General features: G+C 45.1%; 1 long non-coding RNA gene across 3 annotated transcripts in view; it reads left to right on the forward strand.

The window, feature by feature from the left end:
* LOC132346745 (uncharacterized) overlaps positions 1-21871 on the forward strand; it is a 300409-nt gene that overhangs the window by 105804 nt on the left and 172734 nt on the right. The gene's annotated exons all lie outside the window — the stretch shown is intronic.

The following is a 21871-nucleotide window of genomic DNA, read 5'->3' on the forward strand; positions in this document are numbered from 1 at the left end:
TACCCAGACTCCTAACTATTAATATTAATTTGTCCTCCCAGTGTCAAGGTCACTGGAAATGCAGATGCCTTGGAGAGTGAGATGAACATACAAGTCACCCGGCAAATGTGCCATGGGCACATTCTCCAGTCATGCTCAATTCTTAGTCAGCAACTTCACTACCAGAACACAAGGAGAATGAGCCTCAGATGAAATTCTCCCAAATGGTGCTGTTGTGCTCAACCACACTGGAGCCGGTGTAGAAGGAAAGTGAATGCTTCTTCATCTCTTTATCAAAAGTTCCTCTTTATATGATTACTATTATATTATATAATCATATATGATCTGCACTCTAGATTAGATAGACATAGCCAATTAATTGTTATAAATGACTAATTATAAAATACTTCATATACAAGCAGATTTTATCTTATGTCACTATATTAAATTATATTAATATCAAGAGTTAATAAAAACTATCCAACTGAAAAAAATGACTGTACATCACACCCACCCATGTTGCCCAATCTTTATGGGAACCACGTCCACCCCCAAAAACCTGTGCAGTGAGGAGGGCCCCAGGTGCGGTCCTAGGATGTGTGTTGTTTAGTCACTAAGTCGTGTCTGACCATTTGCAATCCCATGAACTGTAACTGAAGAAAATGGCAATGCACTCCAGTATTCTTGCCTGGGAAAGCCCACGGACAGAGGCGCCTGGTGGGTACAGTCCATGTGGTTGCAAAAGAGCAGGACATGACTGTGTGACTAAACAACAACAAAGACATCAGCTTCCTTGGAGCCAAGCATCAGCCAGTGTGTTACTGATGGTTGTTAACATTACCTGAATACTTGCTGTGTGTGGTGGACAACTGTGTGCTTATATGCAATACCTTATCCCCATGTTTTAGACAAGATGACTGAGCAGTTAAGTCACAATGCGCAAGTTCAGAGCTGGGATTTGAACTGGGCTCTGAGCACCCTGTCCCCACCAACCTACACATCTATGCTCTCTCCAAACCTCCACATCTGTGCTCTCAGCCCCCATGGTATCGTATGCAGCCAACAGCACTGAAGGATTTCTCAGAGAGTGCATTTGGTTCTTTGTTTTTCATATAAAAGATGCTGTTGCTAGGCTGACACATGAATTTCTCTGCTTTTGCTGATAAAGGAAGGGTGATTCTGCTGAAGTATCTGACTTTAGAGGGACCAGTGATTACCTTAGAGAAGTGAAAACCACTGTGAGTCACACTGGAAAAGCTGTCCTTCCCACCAAAACAATCCGAGATTGAACAAAGTGCAGAATTTTCAACCCAGTGCATAGCCATTTGTTCATTAAAAAAGAAAAGCTTAAATGAATGTATTGTTATGAACTGTCTCAAAATGCATTCACATCTTTGATATTAACCCAAATAAATACTAGGTTAATTTCTGGCTTACTTTGCTTGTTGGATGAACTTAGATCATTTAGTTTCTTTGATTCTCTCTATTCTTGTTACAGTTGACCCTCCGTATCTGTTCAGCATCTGTGGATTCAATCAACCATGGATAGAAAATGTTAAAAAAAAATCAAGAAACTTCCAGTAAGCAAAACTTGAATTTGCCGTGTGCTGGGCAACTATTTACATAGCATTTACATTGTATCAGGTGTTACAAGTCATTTAGAGATGACTTAAAGTATATGGGAGGATGTGGGTAGGTTATATGCAAATACTACAGCATTTTATATAAAGGACTTGAGCATCCGTGGATTTTGGTATTCATGAGGGGTCCTGGAACAAACATCCCAAGAAAAGCAAGGAACAACTATATTAATAAAGCAGAGTTGTGACAAGATTATCATCCCATAAAGAATTATCTTATGTTATCTACCCTGCAAAATTGGCTTTTCCCTCTTTATCCAAGAAGGAACTCAAGTCCATCACATTGCAGTGATAAATGCTGCATTCATTGTTGGGTTTCATGGCAAGTACATTGCAGAATTCCAAAGTTCCACACAACACAATTTCTGGCCTTAAATACATATTCAGAATGTATTTTGAAGTGAGGAAAATTGTGAGGGCTAATGAAAACATCAGTAAATCTTTCACTCAAAGAGTTCATCCATAAAAGAGCAAGTAATACTTTGAAAGTTAAGAAGGAAATATGCAATGATGTTTCATCACCATATCTGGCCATCAACATGTAGATTTCAGCCTTTTCCCTTTATGTTTCTTCTAATCCAAGGGCTTTTACGCATACTGCAGTTGAACTGTCCTTCCCTCCCCTTGCTATCATTCTCTGACCCAGGAGCTGGATGATGTGAGTTCTGTTTCCAGGTCTAGCTCTGACCATACATAGATCACAAAGTCTCAGAGCAATACCTTCCTACCCATCATACAAAATCATCAGGCACTAACACAACAATGTATGTAGAAGAACTCATTTACTTACACAGGTTATTCACTACAAAAATGTGAGATGCTACAATTAAACACTGTATTTAGAAGTTCTAATAGCTACAAAATAAGAGTTAATGAGGGGACTTCCCTGGTGGTCTAGTGGTTAAGACTTTGCCTGTCTAATACAAAGAGAGCTGGTTTGCATCCCTGATCAGGGAACTAAGATCCTGCATGCCGCGTGGTGAGGCCAAAAAATAGATAAACTTTAAAAAAATAAAAATAAAGGTAATGAGTAAATGATTGAACAGGAGAAACATTTGAAGTATCATTTTATTTTCCCAAAGTTATCTATTTTATCCACATGATAAAAAGATTGACCATATATGAAGGTGGTACAGGCATAAATTCCCTTTTTTTTTTTCAAACAGCTTTTAAGAGGTAAGAAAACATTTACTGAAACATATGCACTGATGACAATTTTCCCCACACATTTTATGATGAAAACTTTCATACAGAAATACTGGAAGAATGTCCTAAGACTACCCATAAACCTAGATTCTACCATTAGCAGCCTCCTCTACCTGCTGTACTGTGACTCTCCCTGTCTAGCCAGCCTCCCATCCATTCCTGAATCCATCTTAATTCAGGTATATAGTTCATAGTAACTTGCAGACATCGGTAAACTTTCCCCTAACTGGCACACATATCTTCAACTAGCGTTGAGCATCTACTTCCAGGATTTTTTTCTCTAGATGTGAATAGAGTCTAATTTAATGTCATGAAAAGCAGGACATAGTATGATTTTTGTTGTTGTTGTTCTGGCTATGAGACAGTGAAACCCTCTTTTCAAGCTAAATCTCACACAGGAGCTGATGTGTGAAACAGATAGCTGCAGAGATTCTCTGGATAAAGCAGGAATGGGGACCTGAGCCCTCCTCACTCCCTAGGGTGCCGCTGAAGAGCCTCAGAACGCCCCATTTGCCGTGTATCGTGAAACATGGGCAAATTCCCGAACCCCATGAAGCTCAGCTGGATCGTCCACAAAACAGGGCTTTGGAAATAACTGTTTTTCCTCAGGTTCTTTTCAAATTTCTCTCCCCTGTCATTCAGTGATGCTGAAGCATCAAAAACCTCAAAGACATTCCCTTTCCCAAACCTTCAGCAAAAAGCCTTCTCTTGCTTTTAATTAGCTCAGTGCAAGAAGCCTCATTTAAGACTGTGGATCTGGATGTCTGAAGCAGAAACTGCAGTTGGAAAGGCTGCCCGTGGAATGGAAGAAAACTGGAAAAACAAGAACCCGATCTAGGTGGATGGCTAAATACATTAGCCTGCACACATGGGGCGAGCGTGTGGGCAAGGTGTGCCGGGCACACTGTCCATCTCCCATGGCCTCTGCCAAGTCAGCGCTCAGGAATTCCAGCATCGTGCTGTGAAGTCAACCTGGCAGATTTACGTTCTCCTGGTCCCTCCTGAGACACAGTGCCCTTGTGTGCAGGCAGGAGCAGTCTGGAGGCAGGGGGCGGGGGTAGCCGGGCCTGCAGCAGGTTGGACCAGAATCCCATCAGCCAGAGTATAAGTGTGTTTGAGGATTAGAACAAGCATCAGGGCCATGGAAAGACCACACCAGTTCTCCAGATCTGGGGCAAAAGAGTGAGTCTGAGAAATGGGGAGAAGCAAGGACTGGGCTGGGGACTGAGTTGCAAAGCAGAGCTACAGAGTGAGTTCAAGTCTGTGCCCCGAGAGGTCTTGGCCCCCCAGAGGTCATTCTTGAGTGAGTGAGTGAAAGTCACTCAGTTGTGTCCAACTCTTTGAGACCCCATGGACTATACACAGTCCATGGAATTCTCCAGGCCAGAATACTGGAGTGGGTAGCCTTTCCCTTCTCCAGGATATCTTCCCAACCCAGGGATCAAATCCAGGTCTCCCACATTGCAGGAGGATTCTTTACCAGCTGGGCCACAGAGTAAGCCAAAAGTCATTCTAACTGTTTATTAAACTCTGTGCTATAGTCTCTGTGAGGACAGGACTCTGTCTACATGGACTCTATGTCCAGGCTCTAGAAAAGTGAATGGTAGGTAGGAGATAAATACTCAGGAAACTTTTTTTTTCATTTTACAATTAATTAGTGTATTTATTTTTGGCTATGCTGGGTCTTAGCTGCTGTATACAGGCTTTATCTAGTTGTGGAGGACACCAAAGGCTACTCTTCATTGTGGCATGCATAAAAAAATTTTCAAGTGGACCATTTTAAAAGTCTATTGAATTAGTTTGCAATACTGCTTCTGTTGTTTACAGTTTGAGGGGTTTTGGGCTGCAAGGCATGTGGGATTTTAGCTCCTCTACCAGGGATCGAGGAGAAGGCAATAGCACCCGACTCCAGTACTCTCGCCTGGAAAATCCCATGGATGGGGGAGCCTGGTGGGCTGCAGTCCATGGGGTTGCGAAGAATCGGACACGACTGAGTGACTTCACTTTCACTTTTCACTTTCACGCATTGGAGAAGGAAATGGCAACCCACTCCAGTGTTCTTGCCTGGAGAATCCCAGGGACGGGGGAGCCTGGTGGGCTGCCGTCTATGGGGTCGCACAGAGTCGGACATGACTGAAGCGACTTAGCAGCAGCAGCAGCAACCAGGGATCGAACCAGCACCCCCTGCAATGGAAAGTGAAGTCTTCACCACTGAACTGCCAGGGAAGCTCCTCAGTAAATGTTTACTGAAGGAAAAAAAGAAAAAGGAAGACACAAAGAGAGGGATGGAGGAAAGAAAGAGAGAAGATGGGATGGTGGGTTTCCCTGAGTTCCAGGAGGGTTGGGACAGGCATCCACGCCATGATCACCAGCACCAGTAGATCGCCGTAGAGAACTTAAATCTAACCTCGCCGCCCATAATCACTGTTTTCAACATTTTGACAATGAATCACAGTTGAAAAATATGCTTTAACTTGTGACCCAGTACATACAAATACACACAAAGAAACAAAGTCTCTTAAAATGTGATATGTTCTAGTAATTTCCAACTGAACCCATCCCATTCCGTTCCCAGAATACTGACTTGTAGCCTACAGACTGAACAATCTTCGTTCCAGTATCTTTGATCTTTTCTGGGACATTATTCTTGCAGTGATAACTTTGCTTCCAAAATTCTTAATCTCTCTCTTCTAGATGGAAGTTAATCCTCTTCCTGCAGACATATCAGGTTTATTCTGTTTTATAAGAAGCAGAAAAAGTTCTTCACTTGACTTTTCTCCCTTACTTGTGACAGCTCTTATTTAAAAGGATTCCTTTTTAAAAAATGATTCATACTCACTGCTTCTTTCCTCGTCAGGCTTACCATCTTTAACCCCCTCAACAAGCCACTTCTTCTATCACTTCCTCTCAAAGGATCCTAAGGACCTTTGACCCTAGAGATTCACAGCTGCTTTTCTCTTTTGCCTTCTTATTTTTCTCCTTCTCTTTTTCTTCTCAGTCTCTGCTCTTCTTCTTGACTCTGAATACTTTTGAATCCTGTTGTCTTAATGAGGACTCCTTTCTTGATTTATTCATGAGTTTATTTATTCATTTGACTAGTCATTCAAAATAAGTGAAAGAACATTTTGATGAGTAAAACATGGGTCTGTGTGCTGAAGGGAGAACAAAGATTAAGAAGATGCATGGTTTCTACTCTTGAGCACCTTGGAGTGTAGAGAAGAACTTGGATTTACACAGCTAACTGCTTGCACTAGGAATTAGAGGGCTACTTGAATGGTGAAATATGGCTAAAATCTCAGGCATCGGAGCTCCATAGATCTGGATTCCATTTTGGCTCTGCCGGTTTCTGGCCCTCTGATCTGGAGAAAATCAACTCACGTGTCTAAACATCAGGTTCCTCTTATGTCAAATGGTGATCAGTATTCATGGTACCTCCCCTGGAAGTGTTAGGAGGGTTATAGCATCTCACTGAATTCTTCCGTGATTCCTCTGAGGTGGGTACTATCATATGTCCCACTCTACAGATGAGGAAACTAGCCAGGCCATACTGTCCCCAAGTGACAGACCTTTTGATTTGAGAGTCTGTGATCCCAACACAAAGACACCTTACTTCTCTGGGTGTCCCAGAGTCTTTAGTGATTCAAGACTAGAACCTAATTTCATCTGTATTTGCAGAGGTCATCAGACTCTCAAGAGGCTGATTGATAAGTTAGGAGACCACTTTGTTAGTTTACTGCTCAAGAGATGAAACTGTGCCTCTGTACAGGATACTTCCTCCTGTACAGATAATGAGGACATCAAAACAGAATAATGATAACTACCATCGAGGTAGGGTATGCTGTGTGCTAGGCAATTTACACAGAGGACTTACTCTGAGTAACAACACTCTGGAGTGATGTTATTAGCTCAGTTTTACTGATGGCAAGACCAAGACATTATTATTATTATTTTGTTTAGAAATGAGTTATTTATTGCTGAGCAGGCTGACGAACACATTATTGAGTGGTAAAAACTCAATTCATTTTAGTAGCTACTGCTGTTATTATTTGGAGAAGGCGATGGCAACCCCACTCCAGTACTCCTGCCTGGAAAATCCCATGGGCGGAGGAGCCTGGTGGGCTGCAGTCCGTGGGGTCACTACCGAGCGAGTTTCCTTTCACTTTTCACTTTCATGCATTGGAGAAGGAAATGGCAACCCACTCCAGTGTTCTTGCCTGGAGAATCCCAGGGACGGGGGAGCCTGGTGGGCTGCCGTCTATGGGGTCAGACACGACTGAAGTGACTTAGCAGCAGCAGCAGCTGTTATTATTACTATTAATATTAATAACTATCAACAGTAGATGATATTAAGAAATTTGCCCAGTAGTTCCTACTGGTAAATATTAGAGACGAAAATAAGCTCAGGTCTATCTGATTTCAGAGATGATATTTCTCATTATTCAACCTTACAAATGAACAGCTTCAGACAAAGGGGATCAAGTGTCCCTAGAGAACCTTTCCATTCCATCTGAACTGCTTCTACCCCAGAGGACTGGGCCTAGCAAGGAACAAGGTTTGGTCACAGTCTGATTCTTTGGATGGTTACAAGTAAAGATGGGTGGCATGGTCTTGACTGATACCTTTTTCAACCAACTACCCAAATCTCTACTCCCTGTTGCCTGTCAGGTCACACTCAGTTGAGTGGATTATAGCTTTCTTTACAATGGATGAATCTAAATATTTTCTTCGATGAACTAGCTCCACCTGGTCTTTGATCTACACTAGCTAAGACAAGATGCTTCAGGTTATACGGTACCTATGGGGTCTGGAAGGAGTTCTTTTGTGCAGAGAATCTTTCTGAGCCAGGATTCCTTCTTTGGGGGTGGTGGGATATTTGAGGAGCCCTTCCATGTGTTGAGAGGCTTTGTGGTGGAAAAGTGAAAAAAGCTTTCCAACTAATTTTGAGGAATTTGGGGTTTTGTGGTGAGTGGGAAGATGGGAAGGAGTGAGATAGGAAAACGCTGAAGTTGGAGGTTAGGTAACTGGGAAAATGGCGGCAAAATGGCAGAAACTGAAAATAAGGAAGAGAAACAGTTTCTAGTTCTTTCTTTTCATGGGGTGAACAGTTGGGATGGAGAACAAGGTGGGCTACAAAATCAAGAAGATGATTTCAACTTCAGACAATTTAAGATCTGTAGTGTGGCTATAATAAGTAAACTTGTTTTACCTGATGTGTTTTCATACCTTTCCATTTCTGTTCAAACAGGCAAACTTGATTTTCATAGTTAGAAATATTGGGCTAAGTAAAGTCACTTTCATGCATTGGAGAAGGAAATGGCAACCCACTCCAGTGTTCTTGACTGGAGAATCCCAGGGATGGGGGAGCCTGGTGGGCTGCCATCTATGGGGTCGCAGAGTCGGACACGACTGAAGCGACTTAGCAGCAGCAGCAGCAGCAAAGTCATATGAAAGTGTTAGTCATTCAGTTGTGTCTGACTCTCTTAGACTACATGGACTGTAGCCTGTCAAGTTCTTCTGTCTATGGGATTTTCCAGGTAAGAATGCTAAATGGGTTGCTATTTCCTTCTCCAGGGGATCTTACAGATCCAGAGATAGAACACAGGCCTCCTGCATTGCAGGCAGATCCTTTACTGTCTGAGCCATCAGGGAAGCCCATAAAGTGTATATGTATGTTCATACCCATATGATTTTATACTAAGGAACAAAGTTATATATTCATGCACAAATCTGTAAATATTTACCCAAAAGCCTTTAAAAGATGATGCAAGATTTACAGATATGAGAAGAGAAAACTGGGAAGCAGAGAAAAATGGACTTAAAAAATTTCAACTCACCTCAGATAATAAAGAAAAAATTGCTTCGAAAATGTAAAAATATTATGAATGCACTTGACAATTATTTCTGGAGCAACAAAACAAACCATTTCAATATTTTTTAGTTCAGTAACGTGACTGAATTTTGGCATAGGTACATTTGGCAGGTGGGAGTGTAAATCTGTTTACAATGATTTTTTTTCTACAAGAAGTCAGTAATCCAATAGGATTCATGGCTGTAAGAAGTAAGTCTGATGGGTTTAACAGAAGTCATGAGCTAGTTGGGCATAAAATCAAGTCCATGAGTGAAAACAAAATGGAAAACTCTTTAATTATCAGAGTCTGTGTTTCAACCACTGTAACACACCACGACGAACACAACCAACAGCAAGAGACACAAAACAAATCCAACCAACCATTTTTTGAGCAGTGTTTGAATCACAAGGTTCTCAAAACTCCTGGGAGTGTGGAACTGTGGAGAATGAAATGGAGACTGATGCTTTCATTTGGAGTGATATGTATGTGCAGAGGGTAATCCAAGGATGGGTGTGAGGACAAGGAGAAGAAAGGAGAAGAGGGCTGAGGGTAGAGTCATGGGACATGTTCTCATCTCAGAGATGGGAGAGGGAAAATGAAGAACTGGGCACTTAGAGAGGGGGAAGAAATGAGAAGGTGCAGTCCCGAAGAAGACAAGAATTCTCCAACTTCATCAGAAGAGGCGTTTGATAGTGTTGAAAAGTGGGCAGAATCACAGAGATGAGGTCTGAAAATACATGGGAGGGTGTGGCTACTGGGGGCCATCGGGGCACAGCTTCAGAGATCAGTGAGGACGGAGGAAGTCAGGTTGCCAGGGGTTAGGTGAGCAGAAGGTGAGGAGGAGGGATCCTAAGAAACTGATGTTGGGACTTCAGTGGTGGTCCAGTGGCTAAGACTGAGCTCCTGATACAGAGGGCTAGGGTTCTGTCCTTGGTCAGGGGACTAGATCTCACATGTGGCAATGAAGAGCAAGGTTCCATGTGCTGCAATTAAGACTTGGTGCAGTCAAATAAATAAATATGAAAAAAAAAAAAAAAAGAAATTGATTGTGAAGGAGGAGAGGAGAAAGAGAGCGTCTATCCCTCATTTTGGATCTTGTACTAAGTTCTTTCCTAGAAGCTCTGGGAAGAGGCAGGAAGAGATATGCCAGGGATGGGCAAATTCCTGGTATCTGAGAGCCTAAGGCCAGCAATATGAAGCAAGAGTCAGAGAGAAAGTGGCAAAGATTACATGTTATAAAGTGTATTTTGCAAAACATTTGTCCACAGGATGTTCAACTGAGTCCCCTTCTCTCACAAAAGGATGATTTTATTCCTCTGTGTCCCACAAGAAAGTCATCAGCACCCCTGCCTCCTTCCCGAACCAGCAGGCCTGTGGGGCCAGCCTGCTGCTGCTTTGTCTTCCCATTTCTGGCTCGCTGAGCTGTTGGTTTGGTCTGGGTGCTGGGCTGTGCCTTTCTATTTTCTTGACTTAGATTTAGTCTCTTAGGGCTATATGTGTTGGTGTCCCAGGTCGCGCTAGCGGTAAAGAACCCTCCTGCCAATGCAGGAAACATAAGAGCCCTGGGTTCAATCCCTGGGTCAGGAAGATCCCCTGGAGGAGTGCATGGCAACCTACTTCAGTGTTCTTGCCTGGAGAATCCCCATGGACAGAGAAGCCTGGCGGGCTACAGTCCATGGGGTCACAAAGAGTGGGACACGACAGAAACAACTTAGCACAGCACAACTGTATGTGTATATGGTGCAGAAAGTCGAAAGTGAAAGTCGCTCAGTTGTGTCTGACTATGCAACGCCATGGACTATACAGTCCACGGAATACTCTAGGCCAGAATACTGGAGTGGATAGCCTTTCCCTTCTCCAGGGGATCTGCAGCCCAGGAATTGAACCGGGGTCTCCCTCATTGCAGGTGGATTCTTTACCAAAAGAGCTATCAGGGAAGCCCATGTGGTGCAGAGGGATGTGTCAAAGATTGAACCAGCCATGCCATGTGGATTGCAAGTCCTAGGAAGAACTGTCTGCTATAGGATGTCTCAGAGCTTCATGGGCTGTGAATCTCCGAGATGGGAATAACTCATGTATCTTGTATGTGCTCAGTCACTTCCGTTGTGTCCGACTCTGCAACCCCATGGACTGTAGCTTACCAAGCTCCTCTGTCTATGGGATTCTCCAGGCAAGAATACTGGAGTGGGTTGCCATGCCCTCCTCCAGGGGATCTCCCTGACCCAAGGATCGAACCTGTGTCTCTTACGTCTCCTGCATTGGCAGGCAGGTTCTTTACCGCTAGCCCACCTCAGAAGCCTGATAACTCATGCAGTGTTTCCCAAATTTGTGTGACCATTGTGCCGCTTCTTCCTCTTGTTCTGTGAGACACACTTTGGGCAGCTTGCAAATAAATGGTGAGAGGGACGGGAATGTACTTAAGAACAACTGTGTGAAGTATTTGAGTTGAGGGTCAGAGAAGCACTCTCCAGGTTGCTGCTCACGGCTGAGTGTGCAAGGAAAGATGGCCCTGCTGAAGACAGAGAGGAATTCCAGCTCAACGATGCCAGAAGGGCTGCCCAGGGAGGGATATCAGCCTAAGAAGGATCAGTGGTAAAGAATCCACCTGCTCGTGCAGGAGATACAGGAGACTCAGCTTCCATCCCTGGGTGGGAAAGATCCCCTGAAGGAGGAAATGGCAACCCACTCCAGTACTCTTGCCTGGAGAATCCCATGGACAGAGAAGCCTGGTGGGCTACAGGTCCATGGGGTCGCAAAAGTCGGGCACAACTGAGTGACTTAGCAAGCACACACGCATGCATGTCCCCTGCGTGGTACAGAGCCAGTGCCCGAGAGAAGCCCAGCAGCATCTGCTGAGAGAATGAATAATAAATGCCTACATATTTCCAGATGCCTGCACAACTTGTGTTAGAGTTCTCTAACCCACCATTCCCAGGCTCCAAACAACTGGCCTGCTTTCTCATTCTGAGTGTGCCTTTTCTATCTAGACTTTTGGTTTCCACTGACACAAGAAGGGCTGAGATTATGAAGCCGGCTCTGTGTGAACGCTTCGAAAGCAGGTGCATGTTCCCCTCCTCTACCTGGGTGAGGTCACATTGCGAACCTTAAATGCACTTTGCAAAAACGGTCAGCTGGGAAGGAAGGGGCCATCTACTCTGCTCTCTGCAAACCACACACACTGCCTGTTGCCTGGGATACTGACCAACAGCCGGTGCCCAGGTGGAGGTGATGCACATGGTCCAGGAGCCCTGTGTGACTCCACTGGTGAAAAGCGATCTCCTTCACGGGGCAGCAAAGCGTGTCAAGATGAATGCGGCATTCAGGCCGGTGCACGGAGCTGTTGATAGCGCTCTGTGAGAGCTCTTTGTTTCTCCCTGGCATGTGGATGCACAGGCTTTGATGTTAGAATTTTGGCTCATTAATAACTAATTTACATTTCCCAGACAGCAAATTGTGATCTGACACAAATTTATAAAAGAACTCCAAATGGTGAAACTCTCTTATACAATGAGTCCTTTGTGGGTCTTTTTTTTTTTTTTCCTCTCTCTCTTCCTAACTTAAGGAGTTTGTGATTAAAATTTTAATGCGATCGTTGAAATCTCATGGGCTACTTAAAAATAAAACACCATCTTATTTCCTTCCTGTCAGAGATCATGACAACGGGCTGCTCCTCCGGGGGTGTTTCAAGTTGCTACAATTGCTTTTTCATTTGCTCTGAGCCTCAGAGAGAGTGGGATGTCTGCAGTGAACTAGAAGAAAGGCACAGGGCGGGGACTGGAAGTGATGGCAGAAGGCAGTGGCACCCTGTTCCTCGGCTTCCGAGTGCCCCGGGCAGGTTACCGGGAGGCAGGTTTTCATAGCATAGTCTCACTGGCCTCCAAGGAGCTCACAGGGGCGAATCTCACAGCTCCGGGTGCACCCAAGGCTGAACAGGTCATTTTCAGAAACCATGGATGAGCTGATCAGAGCTCTCAAGATAAGAAATTTATATTCAAAAACAAATACATACTTGTTTTCTCTTGCCTACATCATCTTGGAGGACCAGATGCCTCATGGAAAACCTGGTGGTTTGAAGATGTTTTCCTCCAGGTTTCTTTGGGGGAAACGTGGAGGTCAAAGGAAGCTGGAAAAGAGCTCTTGGGAGGCAAATTTGGGTGCATCGTGGCTCCTTCCTCCTCCTCCCCTAACTCATCCTTGCCAAAGCCTTTGCCATCCTATCTGTTGATGACTCATGGCTGAGTGGGGGAGGCAGGCAGGGTTTCTCTTCCGTGTTGGAAGGAGGAATTGCCATGTGCATCCAGTCGCCTGGAAACACACCTTCCCGGATCACAAAGGGAGGCCTGTGCCGAGGAAGGTGAAGAGGCGGACCTGAGAAGTGGACCAGAGAGCCGGCCCTGGGCAGGGCAGCTGGGTGGGGCCAGGGGAACAGGACACTGAGGAGCTCGGTGGATTGCATCACTCCTGGCAAGAGGCTGGGTCTACTGAGTTACTCTTTGCTGGGAGAAAGAGTTTGGGGAACAGCTGTGGGCTTGTTGTGCGGAATGGAAACATACCCAGCATGAAAAGATTTGGAAACTGGCACCTCTTGAGGTCAAATTTTAAATGGTCGCCCAGCATGAGCCAAATTGACTCCATGCAGCGAAGCAACGGGCCACCCTGGTTCCCTATATTATTTTAATAACAGAAAGAATGTATTAGGAATTCCAGGCAAGACCTCCCCACCTGGAGCCGGTCCCAGATTCTAAGTCCTCTGTTCAGGCCATTGCAAATGAGCTTTTGACAAAGAGGCTCTTTCTCTCTGCAGCCTCTTTTCCACCAATGAAGGAATCTGAGACTCTCCCTCCCAGTTTTGGTTGGAGGAAGCGAGAAAATTGAGAACACTGTGCTGCTAGAGTAGGGTGGCTCCGTGGAGTGTTGCTGAGAAAATGGTGGGGCAGCTTGGTGGCAGGGTGGTGGGGGAGCTTTTGTTCAAATAACAAGGCCTGTCTTAGAAGGTGGCTCAAGGCCCACTGGCCTTTCTCCGGCTTGGACATCAGGGCGTGTGGAACAGAGAGGGGACGGAAGCTGGTGGTTGCTCCTGTTAGAATCTCAGAACCAGCTCCCTGGGAGCATCACCACGTCTGGAGGTCCACTTGCTCCTCCGAAGTGCTGGGAGGATTCCCGGAGAGCATTCTGAGATGCCCAGGGGAGGAAGGGAAGCGCGTGTGGGTCCTGACAGTGCTCAGGGTTGTTCTCAGCCCCTGGAACATCGCTGACCTTTATAGGAGAATGCTGCTGCCAGCCTTGCTAGTTTTGCCCTCTTGGATCACACAGAGTTCATGTAACTCTTTTTCTAAGTCACAGAGATCAGACTGGATTTTCTGAGAAAAGATTCATTTCTGTTCTGAGCCAGGCTTGCATGCATACTCTGTTGTTTCAGTCGTGTCTGGCTCCTTGTGACCCCCCTGGCCTGTAGTCCACCAGGCTCCTCTGTCCTTGGGATTGTCTAGGCAAGAATACTGGAGTGGGTTGTCATTTCCTTCTCCAGGGGAATCTTCCCGATCCAGAGATTGAACCCAAGTCTCCTGTGGCTCCTGCAGTGCAGGCAGATTCTTTATCACTGAGCCACCAGAGAAGCCCTTCTGAGTCATAGAGAGACCTCCCCCAACCACCCCCCCCCAAAAAAAAAACCCCTCCTCATTGCTGTAAACAGATGGCTTCTCCTGGCTGTGCTGTACTCAGCTTCTCTAACCTTGGGAGATCCCTGGAGTCAGGTTAGGGTTGAAGCCTGGTTCTACCACTCGTCACCAGTGAGCTTGGATTTGATACTTAATCTTCCTGAGCAATGATTTCCTCATCTGTACAAAGCAGATGATAATAGTGGTTAAGCGGCTTCAAGCACGGTTTTTAGCTCTTGGCCTGGCACACAGTAAGTGCTTGAAGTGAGTGTTGGTGTGTTCCAGAAGACCTGGGAGTGGCCTCCTGTGACATGAGGAAATGGGGTCACCGTAGGCTGCTCCCTCGATGGCCGTTTCCAGGGGGGTGTCACCAGTGCTGTGGTGTTCAGATTTCTGAGCAATTAGGGATCCCTCCTGGGCTCAGGCGGGCTTCCCTGGTGGTGCAGTGGTAAAGAGGCCACCTGCCAATGCAGGAGACACAAGTGATGTTGTTTCCTTCCCTGGGTCAGGAAGACTCCCTGGAGGAGGAAATGGCAACACACTCCAGTATTTATGCCTGGAGAATCGCATGGACAGAGGAGCCTGGTGAGCTACAGTCCTTGGGGTGGCAAAGAGTCGGACTTGACTGAGCAACTGAGCACTTGGGCTCAGACACCAAGCCTGAAGGGCTCTTTCTGCCCAAAGCATTTATAGCAAACCCCTTGGCCTTTGATCTCACAGGGCGAACCCATTCTCCTGAACAAATCTGACTGTGGAGGATAAACGCCTCCAAAGGAAGGGCATTGTGTGTGTTGTGCAGTATCTTCTCCTAAGCAGTGTTTGCCATATTGTGGCGCTGGGCAAATATTGATGGAAGGAAGAAGAAATGCAGAGACGGAGAGCTGAAGGCTGGGGGGCTGTTCCCAGGTCAGACTGCAGCTCATCTTCCGCCAATCACATTGGAGGGAGGCAGATCAGTGGAGGCTGATTTGATTCTCAGCGACCTTGCTTTGGGCCATCACACAGACACAAGCCAAGATCACTCTGTAGTTACATAAGGAAGCAGATGCCTTGGCACAGAAACTTTTCAAGATGTAGAGAAATAAGAAATGGGTCGGAGAGAGAACTCTATCTTGGCTATGCCGTGTGAGGGTTTTCACCAGTTTCTTAGGGAAAAGAAATTTAGGATTGAGTTCCATTACCTAAGAATATCTAATAAATAAAGAAAGAAAGAAAGTGCAGTTGCCCAGTCGTGTCTGACTATTTGCAACCCCATGGACTGTAGCCCACCAGGCTCCTCCCTCCATGGAATTTTTCAGGCAAGAATATTGGAGTGGATTGCCATTTCCTCCTCCAGGGGATCTTCCTGACCCAGGGATCGAACCCAGGTCTCCTGCATTGCAGGCAGACGCTTTACCATCTGAGCCACCAGGGAAGCACAAGAATATCTAATAAAATAATACACAATTCTCATTACAGAGCAAGAGCCACTTACTCCTTATTACATCTTATTGTCAATTTCATAAAGTCTTCAGTTTAAGGCTCCTTTCAGGTACTGATCATCGGAACCCAAAGTCTGAGGCTCAAAATAACCAAAAGCAGGCCTGTTACAAAATGTAATCCTGTTTGGGTGTGATGCACAGTAAAGAGGCATGGATCGGCCCTCAGTAATAATAACTGTGTGTTGTATTTTGGTAATCCATATTTACATTTTGGCTTTCTTTTTTTTTATTTTTTAAAGATTTTTTTTGATGTGGACCATTTACAAAGTCTTTATTGAATCTGTTACAATACTGCTTCTGTTTTATGTCTTGGTTTTTTCTGGCCACGAGGCATGTGGGATCTTAGCTCGCCTGACTAGGGGGTCAAACCTTCACACCCCTTGCACTGGAAGGTGAAGTCTTAACCACTGGACGACCAGGGAAGTCCCTCTGCTTTCGTCTTATCCTGATGTCATTCACAAGAGGTTAGCACAACAGGTGGGGTGTCAAGTATGGTCCTGATCTTACAGCTGAGGAATTCAAGTTGAAGTTTGCCCCGTCTCTGTGAACAGGTAGATTCAGGGCTTAGCTGGAACAAACACAGCTTCCCCAAATGCAGGGCTCTTTGTCAGCATTCTACCAGATCATGGTTTCAGACTGCTGACCTTACCCCTTCAGTCATGTCAGGGGCCAACCTCTGTTTTCTAGAAGGGAGAGGGGTCTGGTGGGATGGGGGTTTGCTGTTGTAAGGAATGATCCAGGGGTGTGCTGGTATTAATAACAACTGGTGTGCATCAGACGAGGACGGAAGGAAAAATTTTTAAACCAACCATGCATACTTGACTTTTGCTTAATCGTCTATCTTAGCTTCTAGAAGAACTTGGACCACAGGGGCAGGTTTTGGAATGGTGTCTGTGAATAGCAAGAGCAGCAGCCAGGCCTTGTCCAGTCTGTTTGAACAGCCAGATCCGAGGAATCGGGGAACATGATGACGGCAGACACCCCGGGTGATGACTGCAGCCGTCACATTCCTTGACTTTCATCAAATGACGAGCCTGTCCAGACAGAGAGGCGACTCGCTGTCTTGGCCATTTCGTTGGTCCTGGAAGGGCTTGGCTATCTGAGAATCGGCACAAAGCTGTGGGTGACGGCTTCTTCCAGCAGCTCTGGCAGGTGTCGTGGGTCAGCTGAGAGTTCAGGATGCAGGTCTTGCGGCTTTCAAGATGCCTACGGTCGGTTTCAGCCTGGATCAGATGGAGCTGGGCGGGGAATTCCTGCATGAGCTCTTTGTGAACAGCGCATGAGTGGATTGGGGTGAGACGGGGCAAGCCAAGATCTTACCTCACCATACAGACTGCTGTCTCATGGTGACAGGAAGACGTTTTAAATCACATGCAGATGCCTCCACTTTGGCGCACGATAGGCATTTGGATCTCCTGTTGCTATCAATCTTCTGCTGCCGTGGGGTGAGGGCTACATAAGGAGCCAGCCTGATTCTTTGCCCAGCACCTGGGGGAAGCTGAGGCCAGTGGTTTCCGTGTTGTCATCCAACCCATCTGTGACTTTGCCCAGGCTCCCTCACCACTGCCCACCTGCTTTTTGCCTCCTCCTTTCTTTCCCTGATGTGAAATGCAGATGATGAATGGTTACGTCACTCTTTGGTTTAGTAGCTTTGAAACAGATCTACTTAGATGTTAAATAAATATAGCTGTTTATTATCTGAAGTGGATTTGGCCTGTAAGATGAGCAAAAGTTTTGTATTTGTTTTTAATATTGAGGGTACTTAAGGACTTCCCTGGTGGCACAGTGGATAAGAAGCCACCTGCCAATGCAGGGAACACAGGTTTGATCCCTGGTCTGGGAAGATTCCACAGGCCATGGGCAACTAAAGTTCGGGTACCACAGCTGCTGAGCCTGCACTCCAGGGCCCACGAACCACAACAGGTGAGCCCACGTGCTGCGACTGCTGACGCCCGTGCTCTGCAACAAAGACCCAGGGCAACCAAAAAGCAAACAATTAAATTAAAAATTTAAAAAATAATGAGGCTACTTGCCTAAATCCTGGAGGCCTTCACCGTGGGCTCTGGGATCCCCCTTTTCACTTTCTGGCAAGTTGTAGCTTAGGAGTATGAACGGAGAGGATATAGTGAGAGGCTCCCCTGTGGGCTTGGGAAGGCTGCTCTCTTGGTGCACATATCAAGATATTTTGTTTTTGAAACCAGTTTCCTGGGAAATTTGGATTTTGCTTATAGTGATTTCTGGGAAGCCGTACTTCTCCATGCAATCATTCTGATTTTATTGAAGTCATTCTGATTTATTGATTTCTGGACAGTGAAGAACAGGTTGGAGTAATAGAAAAATGCTTAGCTAGGAGCCATGAGCCCCTTCAGTTGGAGGATGACATGATGTAGAAGAGAAAGCATGAGCTTTGGAGTCAGACATACCAAGGGACAAATCTTGGCCATCCAACTATGAGACTGGGTAAACTTTGGTTTTCTTGTCTTTTAAATGAGCCTGTTAAGCTCTGCCTCCTAAGGTGGTTGCAAGGAGTAAATGAAGTAGTATCCATGCTGATGCTTCCCTGCCTGGATTCTCTAGCATCTCTAGTCCAGACCAGTCTACTGAATTTCACACCTGTAGTCCCACCCGGATTCTCAGCAGTACTGTGTACCCGGCGCATCCTAGTCTGTGCTCATCCTCTTTCTTCCTCACCTTCCAGACCAAACTATCCACTTCCTCCTGAATTTTTCATTTCAGTGAAGGGTCTCATCATTCTTCATCATCCACTCCAGACACCTGGAGTGATCCTCAAGTCTTCTCTCTGCCTCCATCCAGAAAATTCCCTCCATCACCCAACCTTGATCCCGCTGCTTCTTTTATTGTGTTGTGTGTTCTCTCTACCCAAGGCCACTCTTATTCTAGCTCCTTGTCATGGTTCATCTGGGTTTCTGTGGCATCTACCACAAGAGTGAATGACCAGCTGTCACACAACTATTTAAAAGCCTCCTCATTTCTTCGTGAAGTTCAAGGGTGAGTTCAGTTTGGGAAAACATGCCCTCTGTGAGCTGTGTGCCTCGTTCCGTAGCTCCACCACTCACCACTTCTGTGTTCTCACCCTCAGTGGACGCTAAGCTGGAGTACTTTATGTCCTGCAGGAGCGCCAAGCTCTCGCTGACTGTCCTCCAGGATTATCTCTTCTCTCTGCCTGAAATGCTTTCGCACTTCCTGTGTGCCAGGTGAACCCTTAACCACCATTCCAGGGTCAGTTCGTACATTGCCTTCCCTTGGACCAGGCTGAGTTAGAGTCCCCATTTCTGTACCGTGACCAGTTCATCTATTTATGTATGTATGGTCCGTGGTTTTTCTGGTCTGCCTTCCCTTGAGAGCAGGGACTCTTCCTGCCCAGCTTGGCACCATCGGCTCCTGTATGAGGCTAAGCAGCGGTGGACTTTAAGTGCTTATTTAGGAATTGAAGGACATTGAAAGTGACTAGTGCAGAGCCTGGCTTATGGGAGGAACCCAGTAAAAAGATCTTCCTGATTTTGCCACTAAATAGCTGGTCGACTTGGGTGAAGCCTATTACCTCTCTGGGTCTTAAGTTTTTCATGAGAAAAAATTCATAGATAATTTTATATATACATAAAATTTATACAAGCAGACCTTGGAGACATTGTGGGTTCAGTTTCAGACCACAGCAATGAAGTGAATATGAAAATAAAGTAAGTCACATGAATTTTGGTTTCCTGGTGAATATAAAAGTTCTGCTTATACAATGCTGAACTGTATTAAGTGCACAATGGCTTTATGTCTAAATGCCATGTGCATACTGTCATTAAAAAAATCCCGTTGCTCAAAAATGTTAATTGTCATCTGAGCCTTTAGTGAGTTGTGATCTTTTTACAAGTAACATCAGAGATCACTGATCACAGATCACCATAACAAATAGAATCATAATGAAAACATTTGCAGTATAGTGCGAAGTACTGAAATGTGACCCAGAGACATGAAGTGAGCAAATGATCTTGGAAACACGGTGCCAACAGACTTGCTCAATGCAGGGTTGCCACAAACCTTCAATTTGTTAAAAAATAAAAAGCACAATATCTGCCAAGTGCAATAAAATGAGGTTTCCCTGTAATAGTAAGAAATAAATGGAAAGCAATTTATAACACAATTTCTCGTGTCCCATACAACTACAGTAAATAATGTAATGAAGGAGTCAGATGCTTGCACTTATAAAGAAGACTCTTGAGAGTCCCTTGGACTGCAAGGAGATCAAATCAGTCAATCCTAAAGGAAATCAACCCTGAATATTCCTTAGAAGGACTGATGCTGAAGCTGAAGCTCCAATACTTTGGCCACCTGATGTGAAGAACTGACTCCTTGGAAAAGACCCTGATGCTGGGAAAGATTGAAGGCAGAAGGAGAAGGGGATGACAGAGGATGAGATGGTTGGATGGCATCACCAACTCAGTGGATGAGTTTGTGGAAACTCTGGGAAGTGTTGGACAGAGAAGCCTGGCGTGCTACAATCCATGGGGTTGCAAAGAGTCGGACACGACTGAGTGACTGAACAACAACAACAATAAATAATAAATCTGGTTTCCAGAGCAATAAGACTAAATTGTGTTTACACTTTTTCTTTAAATTCCTTATTTGGAATAAAGGCTAAATAAAAAGTATTTAAAAGTTAAAGTGGAATCCTTTCAAGGGGGTTAGCTGAAAACTCAGACTGATCAAGATACTTTGTCCTGGTGACTGACAATATCTAACACCACAAGAGGCAACGCTGTTGATGACACAGTCTTCTAAATAAACATCCAGAATGGTAGATGGCTCTTGGTAAAGTTCTAAGTAAACATCACAATGTCTGTTGAGTTTTCAATGTATTTACATTCTTGGAAAATTCAGTGTGTACCAAAATAGTGCAAAAAAAAAAAAAAGTGTTTTTATGTACAGTGGAGTGAGACATTAGGCTCGGTTCCTTATAAATAGGCGTTTCACCTGTGGGAGCATCAAGTGGAGAGTTAGAAAGTCACGTAGGAGACAGCACACTCCTCCGTGGTGTGGGGTAACTGCCTCACTGCAGGTTGTTCAGAATTTCTGGCCCTCACATGTATAGGGTGGGAACACGAACTGCATCCTTGAGAAACAAAGAAGTACCCACACACCCAGATTTGTAAAATAGCTTCTAAGTGTCCAGTAGGGAAGCAGATAAGCCACAACGCGCTGGGCAGCAGTGGTGAAGCCCTCCGCACCTGCGTACCCCTTCTCAGTGTGTCTCGTTGGTCTAAAGCTCATTGTTGCAAAGTGAATTTAATTCCTATAATCAAGGATTTGCAACGTTGGGAAAAAATGACTAACTTTCAGTTACAAAGGAACTAGAAAGGACTTTCTCGAGACTCCTGCATATCTTGAATTCCCCTATCCTGGTTCCCCTGCTGTCGCCTGTAGTATGTAATGGGACATTTTATAATTTGCCACAATTATTTGCTGGCTTCACACACTCCTCTTCTTGGGGACTAGTGTCCTATTATCTATCAGTGACGCCAAGCTTACCATGATGCTGGGACTGTAAAAAGTGCTCCACAAAGAAGTTGGATTAAATAGATGAATATGGTTGTCATTTGGTTGCTCAGAGCAGAGCTCAGCCAACTTTCTCCATAAAGGGCCAGAGAGGAAATATTTTTGACTTGTGGGCCTGGTGACAACAAATCAGCTCCACTGTAGTGGTGGAAAAGCAGCTATAGGCACTGCGTAGCTAAGTGAGGGCCGCTGTATACCAATAAAACTTTATTTACAAAAATTGGCTTGGCCAGCAGGATGTTTCCTGACCTCTGGCTTATACTATGGTGCTAATGAGGCCATTATCAAGACTCACTTTGGATCTTCATTGGTCAGTTTAATTGTAGTACTAAAATTTCTAACCCTGGCCAATAGTCTTAAAGGTGCATTGTCCCTGCGGGAGAACTGACCAAAGCAGAAGGATAGAACGTGCATCCATGCAGACTGTGGATCATATAATTCAGAACTGCCACTCACAATGCCTTCTTTAAGAGCTCAGTCTTTCTAGGGCAGCT

Source organism: Bos taurus, chromosome 12 (genome assembly GCF_002263795.3).
Source record: "Bos taurus isolate L1 Dominette 01449 registration number 42190680 breed Hereford chromosome 12, ARS-UCD2.0, whole genome shotgun sequence".
In the NCBI taxonomy this organism is placed as follows: Eukaryota; Metazoa; Chordata; class Mammalia; order Artiodactyla; family Bovidae; genus Bos; species Bos taurus.